The following is a 12,087-nucleotide window of genomic DNA, read 5'->3' on the forward strand; positions in this document are numbered from 1 at the left end:
GTATAGGAATGCCACTGATTTCTGTGCATTGATTTTATATCCTGCCACTTTACTGCATTCCTGTATGAGTTCTAGCAGTTTTGGGGTGGAGTCTTTGGGTTTTCCACATAAAGCATCATATCATCTGCAAAGAGTGAGAGTTTGACTTCTTCTTTGCCAATTCGGACGCCTTTTATTTCTTTTTGTTGTCTGATTGCTGTGGCTAGGGCTTCTAATACTATGTTGAATAGCAGTGGTGAGAGTGGACATCCCTGCCGTGTTTCTGACCTTAGGGGGAAAGCTCTCAGTTTTTCCCCATTGAGAATGATATTCGCTGTGGGTTTTTCATAGATGGCTTTTATGATATTGAGGTATGTACCCTCTATCCCTATACTCTGAAGAGTTTTGATCAAGAAAGGATGCTGTACTTTGTCAAATGCTTTTTCTGCATCTATTGAGAGGATCGTATGATTCTTGTTCTTTCTTTTATTAATGTATTGTATCACATTGGTTGATTTGCAGATGTTGAACCAACCTTGCAGCCCAGGGGTAAATCCCACTTGGTCGTGGTGAATAATCCTTTGAATGTACTTTTGGATCCTATTGGCTAGTATTTTGGGGAGAATTTTTGCATCTATATTCATCAGGGATAATGGTCTGTAATTCTCCTTTTTGATGGGGTCTTTGTCTGGTTTGGGGATCAAGGTAATGGTGGCCTCATAAAACAAGTTTGGAAGATTTCTTTCCATTTCTATTTTTTGGAACAGTTTCAGAAGAATAGGTATTAATTCTTCTTGAAATGTTTGGTAGAATTCCCCTGGGAAGCCATCTGGACCTGGGCTCTTGTTTGTTGGGAGATTTTTGATGACTGCTTCAATTTCCTTAATGGTTATAGATCTGTTCAGGTTTTCTATTTCTTCCTGGTTCAGTTTTGGTAGTTTTTACATCTCTAGGAATGCATCCATGCATGATGATGTTGAGCATATTTTCATGTGCATATTGGCCATTTGTATATCCTCATGTACTGTCTATCAAGTATTTTGTCCCTTTTTCTAGGGTTGTCTTTTTATTACCGATTTATAGAGTTCTCTATATATTTAGGATATAAGTCCATTATTTCTTCAGGCATTTTTTGGGTCATGCTCTCTCTCTCCCTCTTTTTTTTATGGGATGCTAATGTGTATATACATGTAATATATATGTAAAATTGTGTGATATTACTCCATAAAACACTGAGGCTCAGCACATTTTTTCAATATTTCTACCATTTTCTTCAATTCAATAATTTCTATTAATCTGACCTCAAGTTTAACCTCTGAAGAATATCTGAGTTGTTTTCGGATTTGGGCAGTTATGAACACCACAGCTATGAACATTTTGTACAGGTTTTGTCTTTAGCCCATCCAGAGCCTTTACTCCAAGATATCATCCTTATTTCTAAGATGTGGGAATTTGGGATCTCTGTAAATGCTTAGAATCTTTGGTGATTTCTTACACTTTTGTTGGTCTAGAACTCCATCATCTCCAAGCATTCATGACCTCTTGGCATCTCTGTTCAGCTCTCAATTCTGTAGTAACATCTCCCCACTGGGCTTCATAAAGCCTTGCTCTATGCATATATAATCCAAATACCAGCCAAAGACCATATGAAGAATCCCCACTGGGGATTGCTTTTCTGGACTCTCTTTGCTGCTCTGTCCTCTCCAGGACAATGCTCTGAACATCCCATCTACTGAAACAGCCCCAAACTCAGATCTCTGCCTTCTCAACTCAATTAGACTGTTGTCTTTAACTTGAGCTTCACCTCATGATACTAACGTCCAAAAATGCTCCTAGAAAGAACATGGGGCAGAATTCACGTGTTTTTCCTCTTTCAAGGGTCACAATATTGTGGTCACTTTTGTTCAATACATGCAAACGGTTATATTTTGTTCAACTTTACAGTTGCTTACTACAGGAATGCCAGTCTGATAGCAGTCATTCCATCATGGTTGGAAGCCATAAGGTAAAGTATGCATTTTTATACTTTTTTGTAGTGAGAATGTCTCTGAGAGATTACATGAATAAGTAGTAGAGTTAGGATTTAAACAAGGATCTATGGATTCCACGCTTATTTTTTTCTACATTATATTACAGCCTCTCCTAGTTGTTCCTATTTCTGCCACATCCTAAAGCCTAGCACTCATACATTTTACATAAAGGGATTTACTGATTTTTTAATATCCCTAATTCCATTTCTTCTGTAATGTGTGGTAATTACAATACTCTATAGTAGAATTATTATTATTGAAAAGTATAACATTATCACCATTATTGTTAGGAAATTACCTTCTACTTTTCTATCTTATTTTTAAAATTCTCATTTTGTACCATACCCTTATCTTTAATCCATGCAGTGCTTCTTATTAGAAGAGCCTAGAAAACTCATAAAATTCCCAGAAAGCCAGGATAACCATCACACAAAGCTTATTTTAAAACAGCCAAATATTAGACTCCCAAAGCATTAAAACACATTCACTTTTTCAGACATAAATAAATTACATCCTATTAAGTAGTAGAGAGAGAAAAAAAAAATCTTTTTTCTATTAACAGTCACCTGGATCTGTCTGCATATTTTGACTGCATTAACACTTAATTTGCTTCCTCTCCCTCAGTTATTTTAAATTGTCAGCTTTAGTATATTTAAATTCCATATTAATATTATTTTGCAAATCATTAAGCCCCTACACATTACTATTTTCTGAATGACCATGATTCCTTGGCTTTTCAGAGCAGCCAGTTTCTGCTTTTCTTAAGCCCCTTTCAGTGGGTCACCTGCTTCTGGCTGGAGCAGTGCGAGCTATCAAACCTCTAGTTCTCCCAGTTTATACCTCAGCCTGTTCCCCGTTGGTTCCCACCCTGAGTGAGTAAATCAAATGTATTTTTTTTTCTAATGGAGAAGAGGAGAGATAAAGGAACAATTGATATCCATTGATTTTGACTCTGTCCCAGGTTTCTAAGATGAATTTGCCTCTGTAAGTCTTCTCAGGAACACAGTGAAGGTTTATTCCTATGAGACTTGAATTCATGTGGTTGGTGTTAAAGCTGAGTTTTAAACCTATGGCTGATTCTAAACCCAAAACTCTTTTCAATAGTGCTTGAGACCATACTCCACTCCATTAAGAAAAAACAAAACAAAACAAAACAGCACTTCTTCCATGGAAGTATGTAATTACACCATTTAGCAGAATAATTATGAGTTGTTTCACAGAAAGAACAATCAGCAGTTCCTTTGTGCCTTCATTCTGGAAGCATTATATGTACCTTCAAGCTTTAAAATATGTTCAGTTTGCCAAAAACAAGATAGTTTCTTGGTTGCTTTTCACTTTACAGAAGTTACCTTCATTACTCAGCTTACTTTGACATTCTGTGTTGTTTCCATTTATTAGCCTCATTATGTTATATCCTGCCTGCTTTTCCAAAAGTTTTGGAATTATATATTTCAACACCATTCCAGTGCCCAATCTGTGGTACTCTTAAAAATAATAGTCCAGTATCTTGTTAATCAGTGAAAATTTTACATATTAAGTAATCCTACCAATGACATGTCTCAACTTTTTTCCAAAGGAGTGTAACACTAGAAGGACAATTTTACTTCTAACAAAATCCCATAGAGTGGCCTTAAACATCACAACTACATTTCACTTGAAGGCTGGGCCGAGAGATATAGTTTGTGTAGAGAACAACAAGAAAACAAACAAACAAAAATCCACATTGCTCATGCAATAAATGCTAGAAAGCAAGAAGAGGATTTTGACTCTCTGACTTCAGCTTCTACCATAAGACTGAGGACTTAAATAAAGTAAATGCACATCTACGGTATAAATAGATGACAGGCCACTGTTTTTAGTCATGGAATAAGTAACTTCTAATTGAAATTTTAAATTCCTGAATACCAAACTCTTAAAATCATGTGTCATTAAAAAATTAGCAAACAAAAAAGACAAAACAAGTGGATAGCACAATAAGCTGTCAATTAGCGGAATTAAATATAATTTTAAATGAATTTGGGGAATAAGTAGATGATAAACTACTTTATCCATGTGTTTTCTTTTGCCATGCAGTAGCTTATGCCTGCTGAGTGCTGTAGATAAGGTTTACTTTTGATTTAAACAGTTAGCATTTCTCCATTTAAACCAATAATGCTATGCGTAGCAAAACACTATAAAGTAAGATATAAAAGCAACTTTCTCTTTATAAGATATTGATCTTTAAATAACTAATCAAGGTTTGAGGTTATCCCATGAGAGGATACAAGACAAAAGTGAAACTAAGATTAATAAAGCTATACACACAATTTCACTACTTTAAATTTGAGTTTTAAAGCAATTAATGAAATGACTCAGGGAACAACGTTAGGAATTGAAGAGATAGCATGATAATAAATGAAGGCTTATAGTTTTTTTTTTTTTTTCAATTTTTTTCACAAAGGATTTTCAATTTAAATAGAAATAAGATAATTGTGTCCTTGTGCTTAGGAATAAATCTGATCAAATTTAGGTTTAGAGACACTCAAATTTTCTTCATGATATTTCAAGGTTACTTTTTTTATTTTTTTATTTTATTATGTTATGTTAATCACCATATATTACATCATTAGTTTTTTTATTCTATTTTTTTATTATTATGTTATGTTAATCACCATACATTACATCATTAGTTTTTGATGTAGTGTTCCATGATTCATTGTTTGCGTATAACACCTAGTGCTCCATGCAGTACGTGCCCTCTTTGATATCCATCATGAGGCTAACCCATCCCCCCACCCCTGCCCCTCTAGAACCCTTAGTCTGTTTCTCAGAGTCCATAGTCTCTCACGGTTCTTCTCCCCCACCGATTTCCGCCCCCCTCATTTCTCCCTTCCTATTATTACTTTGAGGCATGGGAAGCTCAGATGCAGCAAGATAAAGTTCATCCAGACTTAGTGACCATGATAATGGCCATAATGGCCAATTTAAAGGCTCTGGAAACAAGTGAATCCCTGAATGAAGCTATAGTTTATGTTTGATATTTCATTTAAACTGTCGCTTGAGTAAGAATTGGCATGAAATATTTGATTCCTAAAGGAGTCTTTCTGTTGGACAAACTAAATGGAGTCTTGGAGGCATAGCCACCTACAAATGTAAGGATAATGGAGAACAAGAAATTAAAGTCAGAATTATATTATACACAGAACTGTGGGGCACTCAACCTGGAATGTCATTCCTTGAACATGAGAGCACTTAGCCTCTCAGGGGAAAAAAAAAAAAAGTTGCAAAAGGCACTACAGTATTGGGAGCATACAAAACAGCGTAGAAAACAGTATGATCTATAGACTCATTGAAGGACTGCATTTATGGGTGGCTTACATATATTCTTACCCAGGTTTTCTCTGATATTCCATTCTTTTTTTTACAAAATGGGTTGCGGAAGAAGGTCTTTTGATAATCACTTAGGCAGTCAGAGAAAATGGCAAAGCTGTTTGATTCCTCAAAGTTACAGTGTTTGTGCCTTAGTATCACAGGTTTGCCTCTTTACAAGCATACAGTTCCAAAGACAAGATATCTGTAAACACAGAAAACTAAATGAAATTATCATAAGGCTTGTTCTTTTGCAAAATACAATTTATATTCATGCAACAGGTCAACATTTTTTTCTAGACATTTACTAATTTGTCTTAGCAGGAAAGGATAGTCATTGAAATAAACTTTTTCCAAAATCTGTGTGACAAAGATTTTACATATATTTTTCAAGGATTCATTGATTCACCAAGTGTTTTTCAAATAGCTAATTAGGTTATAATCCCTACAACAAAACTTCAGGGTACATATGACTAGCATCATCTTTGAAATGTGGAAATTGATTCTCAGAGAAGTCAAATAATTTGCCCAAATCCACAAAGATAAAACCATCAGCACCAGTATTCAAATGTAGAACATTTGGTCCTGCCTTTATAAACAACATAAACATAAGGAATCTCTGATGCTTATGAGTGTGGCCTATTTGGAATATCACCTTTGGAAGAACTCTTCTATCCTCTCACATAGACTCAGTCTGTGATATTTTTTTTACACCAACATGGGGAAGACTGTAAGAATAAAATAGATTTTGGTACAAATTCATAATTTTTGTGACATTTAACACAACATGTCAGCTAGAATGGGCTATTCTTTATAGTTTGTGGAATAACTCAAAGAAGGACGGCAAGAGAGTGAGAAAAAAATCTATAAAAACCAAGTATATTTCCAATTAATAATCGATGAGAACTATGTAAGATCGTTTCCATTTCTGTCTTTATGACCAGTAAGTTCAGAGCTAAATTTAATCAAGTAAAGTATATATTTCATTCCTGACTTCAAATATAATGACATCTGCCTTATCTAAATGGTCTAGAAGCTATTTTCATCTTCATTTTAACTTTACCCACTTTTTTGAAAGCTCTCACAAAATCTTTGAATATTTGTAAAGGTTAAATCTGTCTCCTGCTATAATCATGGTAGAAAGAAGGAAAGTCTGAAGTTATGATGTAACAAAGCAGCCATCAGATTGAGATAATCCCCGCTTAACCGACTGAGCCACCCAGGCGTCCTAACTTTGACTGATTTTATCCTAAGATTTATACTGGCTCTAAATAAATATAGATTTATCGAAAAATTATTTTCCCAAAGACATAATTGAATATTAGCAGCCATCAGATTGAGATAATCCCCACTTATATGTGAATGTATAAATCATGCCAGTGTATGCTCTCTCTTAATCCATTATATCAATTATTTTTACACCAAAAATTTGTTAAGATTAATGTTAACATTTGATTACAGTAGTACATTAAGCCCTCTGTTTCATTAACCAATATGACAATCCGAAATTATGTTATAGATCACCTTTCATCTTAGTATCCTGATAACAAATTTGAACTTTTGTTCTCTAACTAAACCTTAAAATTCCGAAAAATGATTGTTGAGTTATTTTTCCAAGTTAACATGCCACTCATGGTCATTCCACAGTTGTCCCAGACAAAGCTAAATGCCATTTCCTATCCAATGGTCGCTGCCCCCAACGTCCCCTTTACACAGCTCACTTTCATGCCCCTTCTGCTAATAATTTCCTAACAAAGTAGTTTTAGACATTAAAAATTTTCAAAAATTTTTTGCAGAATTTCTAGATTTCTGCAAAAGACCTGATACATGATTTTCTTTAAGTGTAGTTTTTTACTGCATGATATTCTGTTAAACAGAAGTACGTTTTAAAAGCTCTTTAATCTTCACAAAGTAACAGCGTGCTCTGTTTTTATTGATTCAGCAGTGGTTTGGGGTTCTCTGGCAACTGCTTTCCTTAGCATGATCTCCCATTGGCTACCAATCAGCACATATCAACTAATAATCCCATCAAACATGAGTTAAATTTGTGATCATGGATTCCTGATTCATTCCTGAATCATGACCAATAGCAAGCATCTTAATGTGGCTTGAGTGCTCCTTGCTCCATATTTTCTCTGCCAGATGATACTTCCACATCAGTCAATAATAAACACCAATGTCATATTTCTATCAACTGATTAATAGCATCAGTTTAAAAAGAGAAATTTCTCTTTAAAAAATCATTATGTAAAAGCATGTTATTAGGAAAGATGTGTAATTGCCTTACAGCCTCTAAAATAACTTGAAATTTTTCTGTTATCCCAATATACTCTTCAACTACTTTGATACAATTTCTATACGAAGATGAAAACATACTTGTAAAACATTTTATCTAAGCTTGGCTTACAAAATGAAAATGAACTTCAGAAATTGTCAAGAGTTCCTATATTTGAGATTTAGGAGCAACTGTCCAGTTAATACCTTTATAAAAATTTACCATTTTATAAAAAGATTTCTTCATGAAGTTACTTTTTTACATGTGTGTGTTTTATAAATTTACTTCAAAATGAGTGTCAAAATATTATGTTCTTTTGAGATATAGATTTATTTAAAAATTATTTTCCCAAAGACATAATTGGTAATGTTAAAAATACAGATACTTTGTTGGAGTCAGTATAAATCTTAGGATAAAATCAGTCAAAGTTAGGATGCCTGGGTGGCTCAGTCAGTTAAGTGTCTGCCTTCAGCTCAGGTCACAATCCCGGGCTCCTGGGATCGAGTCCTGCATCGGGCTCTCAGCTCTGTGGGAGGCTTGCCTCTCTCTCTCTCTCTTTCTCTCTCTCTCTCTCTCTCTCTCTGTGTCTCTGTGTCTCATGAATAAATAAATGAAAGGTCTTTAAAAAAAATCAGTCAAAGTTATATATGGCTGCTCAATTTCTTTAAAACTGTAGTAGTTATTAATTGCATTATAATTTTAATTACACAATTCTTATTAGTTATTCTACTATTGGTATGCTACTATTATTGGTATTCAAATAAGTATTGGCAAGAAAGCAGATCATCTAGAACTTTGATTCATTACTGGTAAGGTGTCAGTTGATAAAATGGCTTTGGAAGATTGTTTGGCATTATCTACTGAAGCTGACCACATGCAGATTCCATGACCTAGCAATTTCTTTTTTAAAATTTTTATTTATTTATTTATTATTTGAAAGAGAGAGAAAGAGTGAGAGAGAGAGAACAGGAGCGGGGAGGGGGGAGGCACAGAGGGAGAGGAAGAAGCAGACTCCTCGCTGAGCAGGGAGCCCTAGGCAGGGCTCAATCCCAGGACCCCAAGATCATGACCTGAGCCAAAGGCAGATGCTTAGCCAACTGAGCCACCCAGGAAACCCTGACCTAGCAATTTCATTTCCAAGTACATTCTCAACAGAAATGAATGCCCTATCTACACAGTTCAACTAAAAGATATGAATTAGAATGTTCTTGACAGCAATATTTGTAACAGTCTCAACCTGGAAAAAATCTAAATGTCCATCAACTGTAACATGAATATGTACATTTGACAGTGGATAAAATGGGACAGTGTACAGGAAATAAAGTGACAAACAAGTGCCAAACATTCCCATATACATAAAACACCCAAACAAAATGTTGAGTAAAAGAAGCCAGCCATGAAAGAGCATACACTGCATGATTCCATTTACATAAAGTTCTAAAAATAAGGGAAAGGGGCTGTTTTGCTAGAACTCAGAATGTAGGCTAAATTTCCAAGAGGAAAGGGTAGAGAAGAGTAGTGTGATGGGGAGGGACCATGACAGAGGCTTTTGGGTGCTGGTGATAATCTATTTCTTAACCTGGGCAATGGCTATATTAGTGAGTTTTAGTTGGTCTCAGGACCTTGACTGGTATTCATTGTCTCCCTCAGCTATCTTTTAAATTCTTCTCTCCCTCAGAGATCATTTCTGGAGATCCATTACTGTCTTACATGGTGGTGTGACCCAAGCCTTCATTCCTGAATGCTCTGAGCCCTTGGTAACAATAAACTTCTCAAGCCAAGGTCATTGTACATGTCCATTCTCATTTGTAATTGGAAAAAAGAGTATCAAGTAGTACCCAAATGGATCACCTATATTCCACTGTGTTCCTTCTTCTCCCCAGTGGGTAACAGTAGCCCTTTCTTACTCTATTGATAGTGTCAATTACCTCTAGCAATGGTGCCTTATCTTCTCGCATGCTGGCCACTGGATATTAAGAGTTCAATGTGCCTAGATGGCAGTTGAAGTTTATATATATTTCAAGGAAACCACTGATGTGTTATGGCAACCATTCTCTCCTTTCCAGGACCAAGACCTTTAACTCTACAGGTTCTAGCATTGTAGGGACACAAACACAATCCAACAGAGGATTCCTAGGGAGAATGGCAAGTGGTGCCAGGCCTGCTTCTACCTCTTGGTTTCTGTGTCATTAATTCTTATTTTGCAAACAGAGGGAGCCAATTCAGGTATTGTGTCCTGGAAAATGGGACCTCATTCTTGAAGAGTACTGGCTCTGGGCTCACACTTTAGCTGTACTTTCAGTAGACCATCCAGTTGCTTTATAGAGCTAGCATCTTCTGGCTAGTTTCACATATGACACAACCAGTATATTCCAAAGTCATGGGTTCATTCTTGCACCTACTTGTCAATACCCTGGTCAGATGCTGTGTTGTGTGAGAATCCATGCTTATGGATCAGGCATTCTTTAATTGCCATAAGGAACCATAAGCTTCTGGAAAGTGGCACTGACTAGGGCTCAGCAGGCAGGAAGAAAACAAAACAAAACAAAATAGGTGTCTATCTTTGGCTACTGGCTCTTCCAGGACAGAAGAGGCCCATATAGTCTACCTGCCACCAAGAGGCCAGTCAGCCTTCTCCAGGAATAGCACTTTATCAGCATTAGTCTCTGTGGCTCATAGATTGGATGTCATCTAGATCAGCCTCAGTAACTGAGAAACCATGCCACCTTATCTGCAACTGGCCACTCCATTCTTTTTTATCATTGTGCTAGTTCTGAGGTAGCTGTTGATGTAGGATCAATACTTATTGGTTGAGTGCCTTTTCTCTGATGGATACTTCTGGAGGGCATTTATATATGTTACAAAATCTTCACACTTTGGACATACTACCATATGGTCATTCACATGACTTTACCCAAGACTTTGTCTCTGAATTCCCAATCCTTTGTCTTCCAGGATTCCAGGCAACTGGCTAGGTTATTTGCCATGCCCAAAAAATTGTATACATTCTCATCTCAGGCCACCATTCCTTTCACAAAAGGAGATGCTCAGGTACATCCAATATAGCTTTGACCATTGGAAAGATCTTTTTCTCTCCACCATCTCTGAAGGCCATTTCCAAGTATGCCCATAATGCAACCACTATCCCTTTTTGGCTTACATCAATTTACCAGCGTAACCCATCCTGCAATAAAAGTTTGGGATTTTTCCTCCTCTTGTAGGACTCATCTTATAGGACTTTCCATAGAGCCATAGGTACATGCTGGCAGAGAAGCACAGTTGAAACTGTGGTGAGTGACATGGGAAGTTTTGGGCTATCAGCTCTACTCCTGCCCTCTGGTCTCACACAGGCTTGATCCAAAATATGCCATATCCATATTATACTAAACCACTGCTGAGTGTGTCCAACTGTATAAACTGACAAATTCAAAGCAGCCTGCTTACAATAGGAATTTTCAGATGCATTATCATTCAGTGCGTTATGGTCAGTATCATGTCAGGAGCTCTTTCTTGAAACATGTATAGTTCATTGCTCCAGATGGCCTGAACTTTCTTTAGAACCTCACTTAGACTTTCTATAAATTCTATCCTACTGGTACCTCCAATAGCATGGGATCTTCTGCATCATATGGTGCCCAAAAGAAAACAGCTTCTATCACAGCTTGGATCTGCCACAGGTCCCTTTCCTGCTTCAAGCTACATTCAGACTTTGCAGTCTTCTATATTCTTCAGTATATGGGCCAGAGAAGAATTTTTAGGTGTGGAATGAGTTGCCTTCAACCCAAAGAGGATGACTAGGCACTGAATTTCTTTTTTATGTGGTAGGGGATTCAAGATGCCATAGTTTTTCTTTACTTTTGAAAGGGTATCCTAAAATGTATCTAATCCCTGGGCCACTTGAATCTTCATAAATTTATCTCCTGCCTTCTCAACAGCATGAATCTTACCATCAAGCTGGCGTCTTGGCCATTATGGTATTAGCCACCTCTTGCTTGGCCTGTCGAACCCGCATGATATCATCAATATTATGCATCAAAGTGATATTCTTCAAGATATCCAGAAGGCCATGGTCTCTTTGGACTATATTATGACAGAGTGTGTGCTAATTTACATAATCCTGGGGTAAACCTACAATAATTATTGGTGTTCTTTCCATAATCCATTCCTGAACCTACTAATGAGTCCCTTGGTCATATACTATGCTGTGTGAGAATCCACACCTGTGGATCAGGCATTCTTTAACAGGCTTAAGAAATCATAGGTCTCTGGAAGGTGGTACTGACTGGGACTCGGCAGACTCATATGAATGTTTTCTGATTAGAATGGAAAATAATGCATTCTCCAAATCAGTGTCTGCATACCAAGTACCTGAAGCCTTAGTAATCATCTCTAATAGCAACACTATGTCCTATAAAACAGCTGCATTTGGGGCCACTACTTGGTTAAGCTTGTGGT

The sequence above is a fragment of the Mirounga leonina genome, unplaced genomic scaffold (assembly GCF_011800145.1).
Source record: "Mirounga leonina isolate KUSES-001 unplaced genomic scaffold, KU_Mleo_1.0 Mir_129, whole genome shotgun sequence".
NCBI classification, from domain to species: domain Eukaryota; kingdom Metazoa; phylum Chordata; class Mammalia; order Carnivora; family Phocidae; genus Mirounga; species Mirounga leonina.